We start from the raw sequence: 18,825 nt of genomic DNA, 5'->3' as shown, positions 1-18,825 counted from the left end.
TTTTTTTTTCGATCGCAGTATCATAAATGAACGCATTTATTTTAATGGGGGATGGGAAGATGAACTTTTCCGGGCAGAAAATAGATCGCATTTCGTTGTTCCTTACTAGCTGTGCCAATGATGTTACATAGTGAACGCATTTCTATCGATGCCAAGGAGCTAAAAGACGAGCTGGAGGCACAGGGAATCCAGGGCGGATGATACCTTCAGGACCAGGGTTGTGAGGGGCGATACTGGGAGGGTAGAGGGTGAGTGGGTTGGAAAGAGGGAACCGATTCCAAGGATCTACATGTGACCTCCTCCCTGGGGGACGGACAACAGAAAAGGGGGTGAAGGACAGGGCAAGATATGACAAAATAATAATTTATAAATTATCAAGGGCACATGAGGGAGGGGGGAGCGGGGAGGGAGGGGAAAAAAAGAGGACCTGATGCAAAGGGCTTAAGTAGAGAGCAAATGCTTTGAAAATGATGAGGGCAACGAATGTACAGACGTGCTTTACACAATTGATGTATGTATGCATTGTGATGAGTTGTAATAAAATGTTTTTAAAAAACAACATTAAAATCAAAGCCCACTGATAGTGTCCCGTATAGCAGAAATTATGCAAACGTGTTTAGGGATCAACTGAAAATATACAAAAGACATCCTACATCCCCACACTCCCACCCCCAATTCTTACCAAGGGCTCTGGAGCTGAAAAAAAAGTCTAACCCACTGCCTTAGACTAGAGCGCTCCCTTGCAGCACCCAGATGGCCTAGCTCCGGGGCAGAAAGCCGACTGGGCTGGGACCAGGAAGGAGGAAGTGAGCCAGCAAGGGGAGGGAGAAAGTGACGGGAGCAGCGAGAGCCGGAAACGAGTGGCTAGCGAGGAGGCGAGGAGCGCTCCTGGCGGCGGCGCTCTAGCCCTCTCGCGCCGTCTCGATGCTCCCTCGCTTCGCCTCTATTTATTGTCGCGGGAAGCGGCGGCCGCCCCGTACCCGGAACAACAAAGCACGAAAGACGGAGCCCGAGCCTCGGGGGCTCCTAGCAACGGGCCGGGGCGGGAGTTCCATGGAGACTGGGGAGCGCGCCCGCCTCATCATCATTCTCGTCCTCCGGCTGATCCTTCGCGTGCGACGCAACCGGCAGCAGCGCTGCCGCCGCGTCCTCTGCCGCAGCCCCCTCTTCCCACGGTAACCCCGTCGGCGACCCGGGGTGGGGGCGGGGGCGGCGGGCTGGCCGGGCGGTGGGTGCGGGGCGGCGCGGTGCGGAGCGGGCGTGCGATCCGGGGCCGTGCCCGGGGAGGGGTGGGGAGTGTGTGGGCGCCAGCCGGGCGAGCGGAGCTGGGGTGGGGGACGTGGGTCTGTGAGCCCGGCGAGAAGAGGGTGATATTTGGGGATCTCCTTGGGGATCACGTGTGGGGGTGGGGCGTCACTGCCCGAGCGCGGTATCAAGCCGATGTGTGGGGTAAGTCAAGAGGGGTGTTATATTTCGTGCTAGCCGCACCTGGGGAAGACTGAGGGAGACACCCCCCACCTCTGACTCCTTTATCCGAGAGGAGCCGGGGAAGGATGCTAGGGGTCCGTCGCGTCTCAGAAAACTTCCCCTGGCCTCTGCCGCGGAGGGAAGGCTCCGGAATTGCAGCCTGGTCGGTTCCTGGCACTACCAACAGCCCCTCTTTATTTATCATTATTGTATATATATATTCAAAATCAGGTTTGATGACTAAGGACCTAGAAGTGGGGAAGATAAAATAATTGGCGAGAAGGACCTTGCAGAGATGAGGTTCTAAGGACAGCTCTTACTGATAGCCCTAAAAGTAAATCTCGTCCAGAATTGACAGCTTAAAAAAAGATGCTGCTGAGATGTGCAACTGCCGACTGACAGTGTGCCCGGCTATCAGACTCAGTGCGCCCAGCCACGCCGGTGAGCTCCCACTGCATCCGTCACCTGCAGTTCGGAAGCGCCTTTAGCGTGGCGGTAACTAGCGGGGGGCCTGGGTATTGTGTTTAGGGTTAAGAATTGTTTCTTAAAAACTGGTGGCTCAAGAAAGACAACAAGCACGGTCTGATTTTTGTGGAAAGAGGCAATACCGGCCCCCTGGGAAACATTGAAAGAACAGAGAAATGTCTGGAGAGGCTAGAGTTCAGCCATCCTGGCATAATCTAGTCTTTGAAAGTTTGAGAAGATGGCAAGCTCTTCAAACCAAGAAGGGGCTTTAAAAAAATGACCCCTGCTTTGAGATGCCTAGTTCGCCTTACATCACAAGCGCCTTAATGCTTTCAATACTCTTCGAAGCCATTCTAGGGCAGGAAAGGAGGTTTACTCATGTGGCATATTGAAAAGTTCCAAGTTAAACCAAACTCACTGCCGTTGAGTCAGTGCTGAGTCATAGAGACCCCTGTGTGTGTCTGACACTGTCACTATGGATGAGCATAGAAAGCCCATTCTTTCTCCTGAGGAGCTGCTGGTGGTTTTGAACTGCCGACCATGCTGATTACAGCCCAGCTTGTAATCACTACACCATGATTTTTTATGTCCATTGGGAATCTGTCTAAAGTTGAAGATTAAAGATGAAAATATACAGAAATCTCTGAAGCATTCATGTCAGTGTCATCTTAGAATTGCCCCTTACCTTTTTTGGTGAGCAGGGCTTTGCATATCCTCAGCCCCTTTCTTTCAGAAGTCTCTGCCCTTAAACATTGGCATGAGAAATGGCTTCTGACCTGCGCAATATGTGCTCTTGATGGGCTGACCAGTGCCTGAACACAGGGATCGAACCAGGCAAGCATTTTCCTTTTAAGCTTTTGATCGCTCATTGGTCCATCTCTTGTTGAAGGAATGCTCCCTGTGTGCAAAGAGGTGGGCAGTCGTTTTTAATGGGTGGGAAGTATAAATAATCTTTGGGAATCTTAAAATTACATCTCAAGACTCTTAAGAGGGAAAGCCCCATATTGTTATTTTAAGAGCTAACCGTTACTCAATCTTGCCTGAATAGTTGTTCTGTGAAGGAGAAGCTGACGGGTAACCTCTCTGAAGCTGTTGGGTCCCAAGATTTTCCGGGTGTCAGAGTTAGCGAATCCCTTCTATCTCAGGGCTAAGGCAGCTTCTGTTCATAGACTTTATCTGTTGTCGCTTCTTTTCCTCTGTTTTTGAGGGAAGAGGTTGGTGTTCTTTTCTTTTTGTAGTTAGTTCAAGGATCGTTTGTTGGCCTTTAGGCGAGGTATGGTTTTCAAGTTCCCAGCTTTCCACTTTTATTCACAGCCCAATTTCTTCCTTGATGACTGCACCCCCAGGTTTGATGTAGTCTTAATTCCTCTCCTTACGCAGCTGGGTTCCAGTCAAGATCATTTTTGATCCTGTGTGTGTGTGTTTTCCTCCCTTGTGCTTCTTGCAGTGTTCTCCACATATGCCCTTGACTTGTGTATCTTTCTCGTTTGTGTTACTTTCTTGCATTTCCTTCTGAATGCCTCCCCTTTATTTGGAGAAGTTGGGCTGGTCACTTCAGATCTTCTGGATTCATTCTGGTTGTGCAGCAGCACAGATAAGAGAATCAAGAGACTACATTGGAATAAGACATTTAAAAGTATTTACCCTCAGCCAAACAAAAGGCTTTTTAGAACTCCAAGTTACTACTAATAATTGTGTAACAACTATGATTGGAAACATTTTTTAAAGGGAAAAGTCTGTTGTGTGTTTTAGTTTGAACCTCAGATTTTCATAATTTGTGCTCTTAAAAATCATTTCTGTTGATATTGCAACTGAAATTTGCTTGGAATTATATTTTGCCAAACTTGAGGCAACACTTTTAAGTGATTGCCACAATTTTTCTTTGTGTGAGAAATTGGCACATCAAAAACTTTAATGGATATTTACATATATGGGATATGCAGGATTTCTATAAAGTAGGATGATAAATATGAAGCATATAATTGAATACATTTGGAGACTGCTATTTCTTATGGATTTGACACAGTATTTGAAAATTGCAAAGACTAGACAACCTAGTTGAGTGTGTCAGTGCTGAATTCAAGTGAGACACCAGTAATAACCTGTAATTGATTTCCTTCTGTTGCATCAGAGATCATGTGATGACAGTATTACTGTTAAGAAAAATAAAGTTGAAATTGATTTGGAGGCTTGGATGGGAGGATGGTAGGATATTTTTGTAATTTTAGTGGGATTGTGACATTTGAAGAACTAAAGCTTTCCTGAAATTATATTCCTACTGGTTTGCTCCTTTATGCTCCTGATGCCAGACCAAATGTACAAAGCTGGGTGAAGAGGTATTCCTTCTTAGGCTGTTTCTTGGGCACTTGCAGAGAAACGACAAGCAGGGTGACAACAGACACAAATTGAATGTGAAATCCTTTATTACTTACTGCCTGCTACTAAAGTTGCTGGTGTGTGTACTTCAGCGTGCCTAATTAGAGGCTACTGAAGCCCCGGAGTGTTCTTGTGTGTGTGTGTTTTGAAGTTTGGAGAATGAACAGGAGATTGTATCGGTACATGCACATGTATGTATGGTTTTGTGTTTATTTTTTTCTACTTCTAGTGAGTTGATAGGGAGGGTTTAGCTAGTTACCCTGGTTGTAGGGATACGAGTTATGGACAGCAAACATTATTTAAATGCGATAAAGACTTTTTGCCAGGACCAATTCAGAACAATAAAAAAAAATGGTTTGCCACTTAGGGGAATTTCAAGCAAGTACTAAAGCACATAAAGATCCCAGGTCTTCCCAGACCATTTAGACCAAGTTTAATTCTCTTGGAGAGACCCAGTCATCCTTTTTCTTAAAGGAGAGAGGCTTTGTTTGTCTGTGTGTGGGAGAGAGAGCAAGCGAGTGAGCGGGATTCTAGAAGGAGGAGGGCGTTAGTGGAAGGGAATTAAGACCATCAGCAATTTTACTCATCTGGTCTCACTGTGTTGTGTGACTGAAGAGTGAACAAATTCCTAATGTGACTTTGTGTTGAGAGGCCTGCTGCCCAGGGACTCCTGGTAAGTGTGAGTCCTGTGAGAGGCAATTGTGGATCTTTAAAGTTCCTCAGAAGACCAGGTCGCTCAGCAGTGTGGCTGTTGGCTACTTTCACCATGAAGAGAGAACATTGACAGTCAGGAAATATGTTCAGGACTGTGTTTTCTCAGGACAAGTGGGGTGGCCTTAGTACAAAATTTTGCTTAGCATGGTTGATGTCTGTCTGTAGACTTTAGATCATTAGCATTTAAAGCAGAAACCCTCATATAAAGTAGACTTCCTTTATTTGAAACTGTTAAAGACTTTCCCTTTACCTAAAGGGCTCCAAAGTATCAGATGTTACCCTCCTCCCTGCTCAAGTCCAAGTGTTCTGATTGTCAAACCTTGAATGAACCTTTACTCAAAATCAGTTCCATTTTCTTTGGATTAGAGTTGGGGGCAGTTTAGTGTTGTATTGAAGACTGTCCAGGGGTCCTCAAACTTTTAAAACAGGGGGCCAGTTCACTGTCCCTCAGATGCGTTGGAGGGCCGGACTATAGTTTAAAAAAAATATGAACAAATTCCTATGCATACTGCACATAGCGTATTTTGAAGTAAAAGAAAAAAACCAGGACAAAACACCCAGTGGGCCGGTAAATGTCCTTGGCGGGCCGCACGTGGCTGTAGTTTGAGGCCGCCTGCGTGTCGACTGTGGCTGCAGGTAGACAGCTGCCTTGGTTCAGCATCGTAACTGCAACTTATCAGTGACAGACATCAAAGCTTCGGAAACTGGGTTGCAACCCCATATGGGGTCTCATAACGGAGTGTGGGGATTGAGAAAAAAAAATCAGCAACAGTAAAAGCTCCTGAACACGCTACGACCAAAAATTCCTTCCAAATCAAACGTATAAAGAATCTACGGTGATTCTGGCGGTGATTGCCTATGTTGCCAGTCTCAGGTGGAAAGAGGTCATGAGTGGAAAAAATTTAATCAGCCTTGATTTGGCCTGAAATAGGTCCTTTTGCTGCTCGAGCCTCAGTTTCTCTTTAGTACTATCTCAGGGTTGCTGTGAGACTTAGTGTAAGTAGGGCACTTAGCACAGTGATTAGCATCCACAAGCACAGCTGAATACATCCTAGCTGGTGGCACCGTGGAGGGTCCCACGTGGCACCGTGGTTAAGGGCTGTGGCTTCCTTTACTTGATCTCTAGGTTCTACTCTCCATTGCAACAGCTACACAGAATTCACAGTCAGTATTCATCATTAAAGGGTTTATTAAGACACTGACAAGTTGTAAGGCAAGTGAGAAATGCTCAGGATACAGTTGTTTATCAGGACACATTACAGACTTCTTTTTGGTCTCCTAGTAAATGTCCAAAGGGCTCTACTATTCCTCTGTAAACCTCAACCCGAAGGCATTCAGCTAAAGCTCAGTGGATCAGCAAGCTCAGCTCCCTGAATGAAGTGCCCACAGGCACCCACGCCACTTCCAGTAAGCCTCCGCCGAAGACACTCAGCTGTACTTCTGTGGGTCAGCAAGCTCAGCTTCCCCAAGTACGTGTTCAGTAGTTCCTTACCATGTAAGCCAGCCCCCTGAACGAAAACTCTCAGCTTTACTTGCTCTGTGGGATGGGAAGTCCACCATTCTGTTCCGTGTTCTGACTCCTGGTTCTGCTGCTGCTCCTCTGGTGTCGCAGCTGCCTTCTGGATCTAGGAGACTCACTGCTCTACACCTGGCTTTTGCTGGTGGTGAGCTAGATCCCTCCTGCTTCTCAGAGGGCTCATTTTATAGCTAGCAGGATGGCATTGCAGGGAATCCTAGTCACAATTAGTCACAGGTGAATCCTATCAGTTTCTTCACCTCACCTTCTTACCAGACCCATGCCGGAAAAGGTCGTTTGGTGTGAGTTAGAGACTTTGGATAGAAGAGCTACAATAACTAAAACACCGCCTAACCCAGGGCTTGCCTGCTAACTGAAAGGTTGGCGCTTAGAACCCACCAGCTTTGGAAACCCTACAGGAGCGGTTCTGCTCTGCTCTAGAGTCTAGTTTGATTGTGCCAGTAGTGGTGGTACTAGTACCAAACAAGCCTACACCCTTTAGTGCTTTCCAGCGACCATCTAGTCCAGTTCAGCTGGTAGCAACCCCATAGGACAGGGTAGCACTCCTCCTTTGGGGACCTAAGACATTTGAAATCTTTACGGGATCAGGCAGCCTACTCTTCACCGTGACTGGTGGGTTCAGACTGCTCCCTTTTTGGCCAACAGCTCCGTCCGTATTCAGCCCACTAGTACCAGGCGTCCTCAACCTACAGCCGCAGGCCACATGCGGCCCGCTGAGGACACTTATCCGGCCCGCTGGGTGTTTTATACTTCAAAATAAGATATGTGCAGTGAGCATAGGAATTTGTTCATATATTTAAAAAAAAACTATAGTCCGGCCCTCCAACGTGTCTGAGGGACAGAGAACTGGCCCCCTGTTTAAAAGTGTGAGGACCCCAAGCCATCAGGGTTCATAAACTCCCTGTGTAGGGCTCCCAGACTAAAATAATCTTCAAGAGAACAGTCAGCCTCATCTTTCTTCTGTAGAGCTGCAGATTACGTTTGAACTCCTCCCCCACACCCCCACCCCACCCCCACCCCCGCAGCTAGCAGCCCAAGGCCTAGCCCACAACACCACCAGGATTCTTAGTCTGTGAAAGGTGAGCTGGTAGGCCACCTGGATGCTTTGCTTTCCCCCTAGGTCAGTGGTTCTCAACCTTCCTACTGCCGTGACCCTTTCATACAGTTCCTCATGTTGTGGTGACCCCAACCATAAAATTATTTTTGTTGGCACTTCATAACTGTAATTTTGCTACTGTTATGAATCAGGTGACCCCTGTGAAAAAGTCGTTTGATCCCCAAAGGGGTCGTGAGACCCTCAGATTGAGAACCGATGCCCTAGGGGCTTTCTACTGTCGCAGGGAAACGCTTTGTGGCCATCTCTGCTTGTAGATTTGGGGCTGCCGGTAATGCTTTTGTTTTAACTTTGAATTGTCACAAAGGCTTTTGGTTATCACTTATGGCAGATGGACCAAATAAAAAGAGACATCTCTGTTTCTTGGAAAAGGCAGGCCAACAGAGCCTGGGCTGGCACTGTGTTGCAGCTATTGAGATGCCATTTCCCTGTGGACTTGACTGTTTGTTTATCTGGATGGCACTTCTGAATCAAAGAAATAGACCCCAGTGGTTTCATTTGGCAGAATTAGTCTTTCTTTAGAAGACACTGGGTTTCACTTGTATGCCTTTAATTGATAGTAAACTTGAAACTACTTAGTGTCAGTGTCAAGCCATTTACTTGAGTTTCGGTGTCACTAGAAATGTGCTAAGTAGGAGCTTTCTTGTAATTTTAGAAGTAGTTGAAACTGCTGCTCTACTCCAATAATTCATGTGGCTCAAGAGTGACTGCATAACGTAAAGTTATTTGTTTATAGTAAAGTTAAAGCCATCTATTGAGGTGACTTAACCAGGGAAATAAATGTGGCGATTATAGCTTTGTTTAGGCTGCAGGTGACAATGGCACTGTTACAGCTAAGTCCGATTGTGTTGGTTGAGCTGTGTGGGCACTTGAAAGTGCTTACTCAAAAAGAGCTTTTTCTGCTTAAAATAATTCACAGATAGTTTCTGATTTTGCCTAATATCAGGTCTTTTTTTTTAGTTAAAATTTGTTTTTGTAGAATGCTTTCGAGATTCATATAATATTGTAAATGAACTTTGCTTTAAATGTACATGGGTTTGGAAATGAGTTTTGAATGTTTATGTAAATGAGTTTGAAATATGTTTCCAAGAATGGAATGGCAGATTTAACAAATGTACTAAGTGTAATGTAGAGTACTTTGAAGATTATAAGGTTGTTTTGTTAAAAAATGTAAATACCTAGCTTTGAAAAAAATTCCAGCTCTTTTGGGGGCTGGGGGGCGGACCTCGTGTGTGTGTGTGTGTGTGTGTGTGTGTGTGTTATTTAAAGAACTTTGAGTCAGTGTCTACTCAGTAGCAATGGGTTTCGTTTGGGGACTTGTCCCTGGGGGCACAGAAAATGTGCGAAGACTGCTAACCCAAAGGTCTGCAGTTCCCACCCATCCAGCAGTATGTGCTGTGGGAGAGAGGTCTAGTGACCTGCATCTGGCAGGATCACTGCCAGGCGAAGACCCTAGAGAGCAGTGTGGCTTTGGTCCTCTAACACAAGGGGCGCCAGGGTCAGAATCAACTCAGTGGCAGTGACTTTGGCATTTTGTTTTGCTTTTTCAGGAAGACTGTGTGGAGGATATTTTGGGAAAGAGGTCTATCTCCAAGGGGCTTACCAGCTTGGGACAAAGATCTTCATTGTTGATATTTCCTTTTGTTCTTTCTAGTACACATGTTTCAGGGATAGATGTTGCTTTCCTAAGATAGGAAGATGATAAAAGTGTAAGGACAAACATTCATTGGTATTTGAATTGTACTCAAAATTTATAGAGCCTGCCTTTATTTGATGGAGCCCTGGTGATGTGTGGTGTGGGTTACAAGTTGGGCTACTAACTAAAAGGTCAGGGGTTTGAACTCACCATCGGTGCCCCAGAGGCCAACTACGGCAGCCTATTTCTGTGAAAACGTACACCCTTGGACACCCCAGGAAGTAGTTCTGTTCTGTCCTACAAGGTCACTGTGAGTTGGAATGTAAAGCGGTGGGTGTGGCTGGATCATTTTCTGAACCTCAATGAGAAACTTTTGTGGAACAAGACCTATCCTATTCTTTTGTAATGACCAGATAACTTTTGTAGTGCCTCAGAGTTTTTTCTTACCTACTTATAGTTTGGTGAGCTTCTTGTATACCTTTAGTTACTTGTCAGCCTGTACAAACTAGTGACATTAAAATGAGCATCTTTTCGTTGCTCATGAATTTGTCACATTCCAGGGTCTTTGCTTGTGGAAGGACCCACAGCCACAATGAAGGCATGGCCTTTATACTGTGCTCAACATAGGCTTAGTCTGTTCGTCTCACGGCCCACATGCCTTCTTAAACTCTATGCCAGGCGCTCCTTTTTGGGGTGAGATGAGGGGCCTGATCATGAAGACTGTGACGTTGGTCAGCTGTGCAGTGTTGATAATAGTTATGTGAATGATAGTTCTGTCACCCCATCCAGAGCATATTGCTAATGTAAATCTTTAAGATCAGTATAATTGAGAAGACTTTTGCCTGGCTAGTGAGTCGAAACTCCAACGTAGTGCAAAAAGAACTTGGCATGCTTGCAAGACTTATATCCACCTTCAGAACGTGTGCTTTCTCGATTGACCGTTTCTAGGTGTTTTGCTTATGACTTTTTAGAGTGAAATCATTTAAGATGTCTGAAACCATATTCTTAAATTATTTGTCTTGTTATCCTTAGTCTCACTTTGTAAAAGTAGCTCTAGCATTCTCAAAAGTTCACTGCCATTGAGTCATTTCTTAGTCATGGCGATCCTATAGGGCAGGGTAGAGCCGCCTCTGGATTTCCCGGACTGTAACTCTTTGTGGAACTAGAAAGCCTGGTCTCTCTCCCGTGGAGCAGTCAGTGGTTTCAACCACTGCTGACCTCGAGGTTCACAGCCCATCTCATAAACACCACTGTGACACTAGGGCTCAACTCTGTTTAATTGGATGATTGAGCCTGACCTGAGAATGATCATGGAATTGCCCTAAGGTTTGAGTCAGTCAGGACCTGTCGGGGAAGAAAGAAGGGTAACTCTTGGGAGAGTATAAGAGGGGCCCCCATTCAGGACTTTGGTGGGGAAACAGAATAGAAAGATAAGGGAGTTTTTCATGAATTTCTGAAGCCTCCTCATTTATCAAAACTGCTGTTTGTGTGTTTTAAATGAAAATTGTCATGTCCTTATATCAGAAGCTGTATTACATTTCTGTAGGTGTAAAAGCTCTTGGAACTGTTTCCCTTCAGGAGTTTTTGTGCAGAAGTAGACCATACACCAATTTGAGAGGTGAAGGTGTGCTCCAGGAGTAGACCAGCAGTATATTATGGTAGTGTGTGGTGGGAGAGCCTGGGGGTTTGGGGCTACCTTCTGTTGAGGCTGCTCTTGTCCTAGGTTTTCTGAGCTGGCTCCTTCATTGTCTTTCTTAGATCTCACTTCAGGAAGTGAGGAGGTGGAGAGGCTGTTTTGGAATTTCCTCATAAAGTTCTCATGGCATCCTTTGTATTTCTTTTGTAACACAGAGGATGTTCTGTCATTTTTAAATTGCTTTTATGTATTGTCTGTTTGCTCTACTGCAGTGTATGTGCTGTGAAGGTTGCTTACAGGGCTATTTGGTTCTGAGCTATAGTCTCAGTGTCTAGCTACAGTGCAAGGAACCGAGCTATGTAGTGGATTGGAATCCAGTAGCTTCTCCGAGGGAGTAAGATGAGGCTGTCTGCGCTCTGGTAAAGAGTTACAGTCTTGGAAACTCAAAGGGGGGATATTCTACTGTGTCCTTGCATTAGGCCAGGTTGACTAGAGAAACAATCAGGGACATTCATATGTGTGTGTGAGAGCTTTATATCAATGAGCAATTGAATCTTGAGAAGACATCCCAGTCTAGATCAAGTCCATAAGTCTGATATTAGTCCTGTGTCTGATATTAATCTATAAATTCCTCTTTAGACTCATGCAGCATATGTAATGATGCTGAATGTGGAAGATCCAGGCTAGTGGGTGGAACGTTCTGTGGATCCAAGGGTGGTAGACGCATCTCCAGGGCTTTGGTTGATATCAGTGTGCCTCCATGTGGCTTGTCAACAGGAAGGCGAAGCAGAGAAAGAGTGTGTGGTCCACCTCTGGAGAAAAAGAGGAAGTTCCCGGAATCCTCATGAGAAGGCCACGCCCACAAGGAGTCATCATCAGGCTATGACCTGATTGGCAGGCTAGACTCCAGCCCTATACCTAATCATTAAGTTGACATGAACGTATGTAACTGCCACACTCCTATGGGCACAGTTCAACTCTGGCTTAAAGGTCCGATAGAATTGGCGCAATGGCAGTGGTCTTGGGTTTAGCCACAGTGCCCAGTCACAGTCGTTGCATATGGACTATGAAAGCAGGCAAAGATGAGGACAGGGGCATTCGAGACAGGAGGTCATGAAAGGTTCTCCTGTGGAAGAAAGGTTCAGAGAGTGGAAGAAAGGTGAGAATGGTAAGGTGTGTTGGAAGTGGAAGTTTGGGTTCTGAAAGGAAGGTTGCAGACATTGTGAAGCACGGAGCATGCAAACCAGATGAGATTCTGTTTGACTGCTGAAGAGAGCCACGAGAGTGTTCTTTGGGCAGGGGCGTGGCACAATTTGAAAGCTAATTCTAGTAGCTATTTGTAGATGGAATTGCTGGAGGAGACAGTAAAGTGAGTCCCCTTCAGAGGTGGTAGCTGAAACAGCTGGTGCGAGAGCCTCAATTCAAACACTGTTGCTCTGGATGCAGAAAAGGGGCTACATTAGAAGTTAACTGGGTTTAGGGAGTGGGAAGGAGATATGAAGGGTGACTGAAATTTCCGACTCAGATGAGTGAGTTTTGGATAACAACTTAAGTTAAGGATCTAAAGAGAGCACATATTTTGGAGGGGATTCGTGTGTTCTATATTGGATGTGCTGGCTTAGTGATTATGCCTGATAGACCATTGGGCATGTAGATTGAGATCCGCTTGGTCAGAATTACCATGGGAACGATACACTTCTGTATGGCAGTTGAAGCTGGCAAGCATAAAGAGCAAGAAGATTTAAGATGGTGCTTTTTTTTTTAACGTTTTATGGATAATAAACCCTTTTGAAAATAAGTAAACAACGCTTCCTCAAGTATACATACAATTTATTTACAACTCTTATCACAATCCATACATGCAGCAATTATGTAAAGCACATTTGTACATTCTTTGCCCTCATCATTTTCAAAGCATTTGCTCTCCACTTAAGCCCTTGGCATCAGGTCCTCTTTTTTCCCCCTCCCTCCCTGCTCCCCCCTCCCTCATGAGCCCTTGATAATTTTTTTGAGCCCTTGATAATTTATAAATTATTATTTTGTCATATCTTTCCCTGTCTATGTTTCCCTTCACCCACATTTCTGTTGTCCGTCCCCCAGGGAGGAGGTCACATGTAGATCTTTGTAATCGGTTCCCTCTTTCCAACCTACTCTCCCTCTACCCTCCCAGTATCACCACTCACACCCCTGGTCCTGAAGGCATCATCTGCCCTGGATTCCCTGTGCCTCCAGCTCCTATCTGCACCAGTGTACATCCTCTGCTCTATCCAGACTTGCAAGGTAGAATTCAGATCATGATAGTTGGTGGGGGAGGAAGCATTTAGGAACTTTAGGAAAGCTATATTCTTCATCGGTGCTACATCGCACCCTGACTGACTCATCTCCTACCCTAGACCCCTCTGCAAGGGGAACTCCAGTGGCCGACAAATGGGCTTTGGGTCTCCACTCTGCACTTTCCCCTTCATTCACTATGGTAAGATGTTTTTTTTGTTCTGATGATGCCTTATACTTGATCCCTTCGACACCTCATGTGTGCTTCTTCAGGAACTACTCTGGACCTTAGTCAGGACTTCTGATTGTAGGACTAGTATTGGAGGTGTTGGCCATGTTGTCAGGAGAGGTCAGTCCCTGGAGAGGACCCATGGTTGGTAAAGCGGAGGGCAGTGGAGAAGAAGGCCCTCTCCAAGGTGAGTTGACACTGGGGCTGCAACAATGCACTCAAAGGTCAGAACAATTGTGAAGATAGTGCAGGACCAGGCAGGGTTTCCGTCTGTTGTCCGTCGACTTGCTAGGAGTCAGAAGCAACTCAGTGGCATCTAGTAACGGCGTTTGAGGTGGAAGGAGAACAAACCCAGGATCTGGATCCAAGGAGAATTCTGAGTATCATAGTATCCAGTACTTTATAATCTGGAAAGGTCTAGCAGGAGAGAGCCTCAGGTCCACCATTGGGTTCAGCAATGGGTCATTCAATCCTAACATTTCAGCACCATGAAGGCAACTTGTAATGTTTTAATCACATGAATGCGATTTAAGGCAACAAGACCTGGTAAATAGTGTGGAATCTTGATTAGAAACTACTCTGATAAGGACCTACTCAAAGGGTATTTTGATGACCAATTGTGCAAGTTCAAAACCACCAGCTGCTCCTCGGGAAAAGGACGAGGCTTTCTACTTCTTTAAAGAGTTACAGTCTTAGAAACTCACAGGGACAGTTCAGTTCTACCCGGCCATCTAGGGTCATCATGAGTCAGCATGGTAGTGAGTTTGGTTTTTTGGTTTTATTGTGACATTTCAATGCAATGTTGTTAAAGTGGAGACTCATCTTGAAATGGAAACAAAACAACCCCCCACAATATCACTAGAGCCTTAACCCCAGATTACATCAGTGTTTCTGGGAGGTGAGCCTAGGTAAGCTTTATTTTGCTTGTTTTAGCTTTTTCTTGATAGTTCTGATTCAGTGTTCCAGTTGGTTAGCAAGTTCCTTTCACTTTGCTTTGTTTTACTGGCATGTTCATCAAATTAGTCAGTGCACAGTGCTACTAGTTTTAAGTTGCTTTTCTTTGTTCAGTTTTCCTACAGGACTTGGTTTTCAATTTTTTAAAAGTTATATCTTTCTTTTGATCTCTAGACAAGTTCTCCATATATATCTTTTCAGTGACCCATTCTTACGAAAGATCTGACTAGTTACGAGTAAAATTAAATTAACTAGTGCTGCTTGCAGTTAGAAAGGATATTGGTTCTATTATAATCTTGTGCGCTTTAAAAGCGCTGCATTTCTGACACTTACCTTACTGTTGTATAACCAGAATAGCTTAAACCTTGTGCACTGTTTCCCACTTTGCTAATTTTGTAATCTAACCTTTTTTTTTAAATGGCAGTCAACCATGACTTAAACTTTAGTTAAACAGGTCTGTACTGGAACAAAATTTTATATAAAGGGTAAAACTTGCAAACTCCATTAAAAGGAAACTGTTAAACTAGGAAAACTTACCTGTTGTTTTTCACCGTATAGTGTTTTCCTTTGACCAGTCTTGGTTCTGTATCAGCCACTCCAGTTTGAACCCTGTCTCAATCCCTTTGTCATAAAATCAAGTGTCCAGAGAAGTCTGCGCAGCCTCCAGTTTACCAGTGCTGACACCACCCAGAAGCTGAAACAGTGTTTCCTTGATTAGCTACCTGGTGAATTAACAATTACTTGCAAGTGAAAATAAAACAGTTGCCATCAAGTTGCTTCCATCTGAGCACGACATGTGAAGAAAATGCTATTGTATCAGCTTAAAGGCCAATGGGGTTGTTTTTTTAAGAACAAATGTCAACATTCTTTAAAAAGGGATAAAACCTCCCAAAGATTTTTTAAATGGTAGTCAATAATGGGGGAAGATAGAAACACATGGAAGACCTCCTCCAGAAAACTGATATCTTATCATTTAAATGAACTGAACATAGAGCTTTTGTTGCAACTTTTAATCCAAATCACTCTCTAACTGGCCAGTTTTTGCAACTACCTACTCACTGCCACTGAGTTGATTTTGACTCTTAGTGACCCTGTAGGACCCAGTAGAACTGCTCTAGAGCGTTTTCCAGATTGTAAGTCTCTGCGGGCACAGAGCCTCATCTTCTCCAAAAACGTAACTGGTGCCTTTAAACTGCTGACCTCATGGTTAGCAACCCAACACAGCACACATTGACCCACCAAGGAAGTACAGTTAGCAAAAGACCTTGTGCAGTACACTATGTTCTTGGCCGGGCCCCTGGATAGTCAAAAAGGAGTAACACATCGGTCTTTCTGAGTGGTTTGAGTCCACTCAGAGGCACTCTGGAAGAAAGGCCTGGAGATCTACTTTCAATTAATCAGCATTGAAAGCTCTATGGAACAAAGATTGATTTCTGCTCTGACATACGTGCGCCATCACAAGTTAGAGCTGAGGGCAAATAGCTTTGGTTCAATAGATTTCAGTCAGGGGTTTTCTGTCTTTTTCCCTTATGAGTCTTGCTGCCCCCTGCCCTCAACAAAAGAAAGCGTCCCATCACCAACAACTTTGTAACTGTTATTTTGATTTGAAATGATTTTAAAATCACTCTCAGATTTTGGGTCTTTAAGGCTAATTTTGTTTACCAGACCCATCAGAACTAAAGTATTTTTGCTCCTTGCTGTTAGGCCTGAAGGAAAGTTACCCTCTTTTGTGTTCCAGACTGTAGCAGGAATAACCAGGAGGCTAGAACTTTTTTCTATTCGTGAAAGATGAATACAGGAGATAGTAATCGTGAGAATGAGAGTAGCTCAGTTTGAACGCTTACCCTGTGCGAGTCCTATGCTGGATGTTTACAGGACTCTTCACAGCGCCCTGCACTAGGTACCGGGACTGGCCTATGTGCCCAGCGCGGTCCCTGAGGCCCGAGGTGTTCGGTAACTTACTCAAGGTCACACAGCTTGGATTTAAGGCAAGCACTCGCTCCACAGTCTGACTGTTTTGGGTTATTGCTGTGTGTGTGTACCAGCGTGTAAGAGAGAAAGAGAACAAATTGCTTTTTGAAAGTCTCAGGTTAACAATTAAACTCCGCTACACATTGTTGAATGTGTACAGTGTCTTGGGAACTATGCCAAGACTAGGCCACAAAAATAAAAGTATGATTTGATCATGATTCTGAGGAGGCTTCCATTCACCAGAGAGGTGTGTATAAATAGAAAACGTCACTGTCACTCCAGTACAGTGCGGGGAACTGCTGGGAGAGTGGTCTGCAGAGTAGTTTGTTAAAGGAGCTGAGAGTAGGCACATTCAGTCTTCCTAATGCTATTTCTAGGTTCAAGGTCGACAAGAGAAACAAATTCATAGACACTCATCTGTGTATAAAGAGTAATTGTCTACTATGAAGACATCCCAGCCCAGCCAGATCAAGTCCATTAGTCCGATATTAGCCAATATGTCCAATACTATAAATTCCTCTTCGGACTTATGCAACAACATACAATGACCCCGAATGTAGGACGATCACAGGCCAGTGCGTAGAAAGTCTTGTAGATCCAGTGGTGTGGAAGTATCTCAGCTCTGGTGTGGGTCTCCACATGGCTCCTGCAGCTCCAGGGCTCTGGTTCCATCAGTTTAGTTCCATGTGGCTTGCCAACAGGAATGTCTTGCAGGGAGAGTATATGTCCCACCTCCAGGGAGGAAGGCAGGAGTTCCCAGAATCCTCAGGAGAAGGCATGCCCACACAGAGGCACCATTGGCTATCACCTGATTGTCTGGCGAGGCTCCACCACACGCTCAAGTTGACAGATTACGTAACTGCTACAGTTCCATAGATGCGATTTCACCCGTGATGGTTTTAATTCACTTACACCGTTCTCGAGGGCATAGAAACTAGAGCTTCCAAATTTTCATCTTTAATCTAGACCTAGACCTGCCCTGAGCTGTGGACATGGACTTTTACAACACTGGGTACTCATTATTCCTTTTTGAATGTTTTTACTAGTTCTTTAAGTTCAATATGCCCCAAACTTAAACTTTGAATTGCCCCCTTTCTTAATCTTCTCCCCTGTCCCTTGCCCAATATCATTTGCAAACGTGCATTCCTTCCAGTGCTGCTTATCTCTTAAAATATTATCTGAGTTCATAAACATGGAGTAAGCCACCATCTTCCTGGTTTTAATCCCCAAATTCAGTCATCAAACTGTTCACTCTGAATCCCCCAAATAGCTGTCTTCTTTCCATCTCCCTCCGGCACCAAGACTGCCCACACTGCTGTCATCTCACAAAGGTTTGCTGCACTAAACCTGACTGGGTTTCTATAAGAACTGCATGGGGGTAGCATTTGTCTCCTCTCACTTTACAAATTCAGCATTAGCCCAAGACTGATGCATATGAGGTGGAGTTCAGAATGCCTCCACCTCTCCCACCTTCTTTGCTCCTAATTTAACACCAAGCATCTCTCTCAAGGCCTTCTCTGCTGGCTTGAGAATTCATTGTAGTGGCCAGAGCTCTCAGCCATGTGATCCCTTAGGCAATGTTATAAAACTCTTTTAGCACTGTTAGTGGGCACTTCATACCAGAAACTTCCATCTAAAGGCATTCAGCTCTAGGTCCCCGAGTCAGCACATCTGGCTCTCAGTTAAGTGCTTAGAGGTTCTAGGTCCCCGAGTCAGCACATCTGGCTCTCAGTTAAGTGCTTAGCGGTTCTAGATCCCCGAGTCAGCACATCTGGCTCTCAGTTAAGTGCTTAGCGGTTCTAGGTCCCGAGTCAGCAAATCTGGCTCTCTCAGTTAAGTGCTTAGCGGTTCTAGGTCCAGAGTCAGCACATCTGGCTCTCAGTTAAGTGCTTAGCGGTTCTAGGTCCCGAGTCAGCACATCTGGCTCTCAGTTAAGTGCTTAGCGGTTCTCCATCTGCAAGAAGTCTCCTGCCAGAACATAGCCAGCTTTACTGGCTTTATGCACTATGAACCCACTGTTGCTGCCCCTCTGCCTCTGCTTGGTGTCACCTCTCTTTGACCCTTGGGTCAAGGAATTTTAGTGTGCCAAAATCTCAGAGTCCAAAGGATGCACTCTGTCCATGGCTCTTTATTGATGGTAGTGAGATTCCTCTTTTTCTTTCTAGAGGTTCATTTTAAATTGACTTTGTTCTACTTACACCTTGTTGCATGGTCCCACCCGTTCAGTTGACGGAAATTACAAAGCCTGTGGTGAAGACATCATGCTTGTAAAGTAGAAGGGCAGCAAGACCCATGGCCAGGTGGATTGGCACAGTAGTTGCGACCACGGGCTTTACCATCACAGTCCTGAGGCTAGCACAGGCCTGGACAGTGTTTCGTCGAGCTGTACAGAGAGCCATGATGAGCGGGAATTGGCTTGATGGCACCTGTAACAACAGCCATAGCAGGTAATGCA

General features: G+C 45.1%; 1 protein-coding gene across 3 annotated transcripts in view; it reads left to right on the top strand.

Moving 5' to 3' along the window:
- The first annotated feature begins 855 nt into the window (after positions 1-855).
- TBPL1 (TATA-box binding protein like 1) overlaps positions 856-18,825 on the top strand; it is a 32,432-nt gene continuing 14,462 nt past the window's right edge. The window contains exon 1 of one of the 3 annotated variants that reach the window (XM_075554512.1): positions 856-1,175. The gene's annotated coding sequence lies outside the window, so the exon portion shown is untranslated. Of the gene's footprint in view, positions 1,176-1,376; positions 1,450-18,695; positions 18,818-18,825 lie in introns of those variants that run through there. The other 2 variants (XM_075554513.1, XM_075554515.1) reach the window with 2 other exon arrangements.

This window comes from Tenrec ecaudatus, chromosome 7 (assembly GCF_050624435.1).
Source record: "Tenrec ecaudatus isolate mTenEca1 chromosome 7, mTenEca1.hap1, whole genome shotgun sequence".
Lineage (NCBI taxonomy): Eukaryota > Metazoa > Chordata > Mammalia > Afrosoricida > Tenrecidae > Tenrec > Tenrec ecaudatus.
The sequence above is the reverse complement of the archived record's forward strand: the minus strand, read 5'-3'. Positions and strand labels throughout refer to the sequence as shown.